Genomic DNA, 2415 nt, shown 5'->3' on the forward strand with positions numbered 1-2415 from the left:
TGTCGTTTGAAGTCGTCCAACAATCTTTGACTTTGTCTCCCTCTGTTATAGGATCATGAACACCGAGCAGGAGGAGAGCATCTCTTCCACTCCCTGCTGCGAGAGAACTCTCTCCTGTGGCACTGCCTCTCTCGCACTGCTCTTGGGTGAGTAAGAGAGAGAGCGAGAGAAGGATGCGTTTTCGAACGGAGCCGTCGACGTCCGTCGTGTGAGTAGCCAGGAGGGCGCGGCGGCAGTCGAACGGTGAAACAACAGAGCGCCTCGGCCCATTAGGCGGGCTACAAACAGAGCGACAAATAGACCTCATTGGGCCCCAGGGCCCGCACCACACCGCACCGCCCCGCCACACCCCACCCTGCTCGCCACGCACGCCTGGCAGAAGAGGTGAGGCGTCACATGCAAAAGAAAAGCAAAACTATTTTGCGCCGCAAAGGCGAAGAAAAAGAAAGAGAAGCTAGCAGGGAGGGGAGAGACTTTTTACCGAGAAAACTGCAAGAGTTGCGACGAAAGACTATGATGAGGGATAAGGGACGGGTAATGCATTCGATTTCCTGTTTGCTATTTTACTTTTTGGTAGCGGCAAGCGTCAGGCCAATAATACTTCTCTATTTTAATTTTTTTGTTTATGTTTTTTTGCGCAAACCGCGGAGGCGCAAAAATAATCGCCCATGTCGCCATCGTGGCATTATCACTTGTGCGGTAAGCTGGCCCCTACGCGATAAATCAAAACGAAAATCACGCTGAATCAAAATCAAGGGAGTGAAAAAGCAGGGGGACGTCTGTTTGGGGGGTCTGGCCGGGCTGCCTGTGCAGCTGCATGAGGGCTGCGGGTGCGTGGGGGAAATTGGGGGCTACTTACTTGCTACACACCCTCTCGTGAGGTGGGTCATAAAAGTCTAGTCTTAGAAAACAGTTAAACGGGAATTTCATGTTGAGATTAGTCGACTGCTAGGTCGACGGTTTTGCACTGTGAACCTTCATTGTGGATCTCTCACCTTTCCCTCCAAAGCCCTGACCTTCCCCAGCGCCCATTGCCTGGCGGGTGGTTATTTTAGCCACGAGTGGCTGGTCGTGTATGTGTATTGTTGCACGGAGTTAATTCTCTTTTCTTTTCGACTACGTGACAAAAAAATCCTCTATATATCTAGCCCTACTACTCTGTAAAAAAAAATAACAATATAAAATCGGGTGACAAACGTTTCGCCTACTCCCTATCATGTCGCGTGCGTGCTGCGGGGTGGAGGAAGGTGGTGGGGGACGGGGGTATGACAATGCAAGGGAAGAGAACTATTTTCGGCTAATCCGAATATCCCTCCCTCCCTCTCCCTCTCCCTCCTCCCTTTTCGCGTGAAACCCCGAATGCGTGTTCGCTTGCGCTCTCCCTTCGACCCCGGCTCGCTGATCCCCCTCCCCTGCCTTTCGGACCCGCGTGTTGTATCCCCTTCACCCCCCCCTCCCCCCTCCCCTACCCCGTCTGCTCTCGAGAGTGATGCCACACATGTCCGCGCAAGCTTTTTTTTTCGCGCCCGCTTTTGTGTGTTGTTCAGTTTTAGCAGGCTGTACCAGTGATAGCCTCCCCCGTTGTGCTTTGGAGTGGCCCGTCGATGCCAGGAGAAGACTCGCCCCCGCCGTGGAACGTTTTAGTGATACGAAGCGTTATTACATGATAACGAGCAGCCAACATGACAAGGCGCCGCTTGAGCTTGGCGGCCGCGGGCCGCCGTGCGAGCCCAGCCTACAAGTACCGACTTTGTGCTCAAGCACGGGGAAGCCGCACGCAGGGCGGCCAACCCGGCCCAACAACCGTCCAGGATAAGGAATGCGTCCGCGCCGTGAACAAGAGAGGCCCTTTTCTTCTCGCAGCTTGGTGGACCTGTTGGTTGGTTGGCAGCCCTGATAAGCACGGAACAAGCCGGCAGGTGGTGTGTGTGTGTGTGCGCGCGCGTGGTAGACCTGGCCAGGGCCTCATAAACCACACCCAACACAACGGGCAATTCATTCCGTGAGGAGGTGGAGGTACGAGGAGAGAGAGAGGGGGGGGGGGTGAGAGGGCTAGCTTACACGCCCTCCCTAAGCGCCACGCACTAAACCTCGTCCTGGGAGGGGCATAAGTGAGGCAGACACACCAAAGGGACGAGGAGGGGATGGGAGGGGGGGGGCTGACGAAGACTCCCCCAGGAGTACTCCTGAAATGGCCTCCCATCTTTGTGTTCTGCGCCCTGACTTTCACGCCCACCACCACGGCCTCACGGCGCCAATTAGCATAGGCAACAGTTGCAGTAGTGTAAGTGTGTGTGTGTGCTGTCGAACCCGGATGTAACACACATTTAAATATGTGTAGATCCGAATCATAATGATTATGATCAACATACATAGGGGTAGCAAGCCCCGGCCCGTTGTGTTGGGGAGGGGGTG

General features: G+C 54.7%; 1 protein-coding gene across 1 annotated transcript in view; it reads left to right on the plus strand.

Annotated features, from left to right (window-relative positions):
- LOC113205073 (roundabout homolog 2-like) overlaps positions 1 to 2415 on the plus strand; it is a 196423-nt gene that overhangs the window by 88008 nt on the left and 106000 nt on the right. Inside the window, exon 2 of the mRNA XM_052264992.1 lies at positions 52 to 146. The gene's annotated coding sequence lies outside the window, so the exon portion shown is untranslated. The remainder of the gene's footprint in view (positions 1 to 51; positions 147 to 2415) is intronic.

The sequence above is a fragment of the Frankliniella occidentalis genome, unplaced genomic scaffold (assembly GCF_000697945.3).
Source record: "Frankliniella occidentalis isolate FOCC.00 unplaced genomic scaffold, Focc_3.1 Scaffold23, whole genome shotgun sequence".
Classification (NCBI taxonomy): Eukaryota; Metazoa; Arthropoda; class Insecta; order Thysanoptera; family Thripidae; genus Frankliniella; species Frankliniella occidentalis.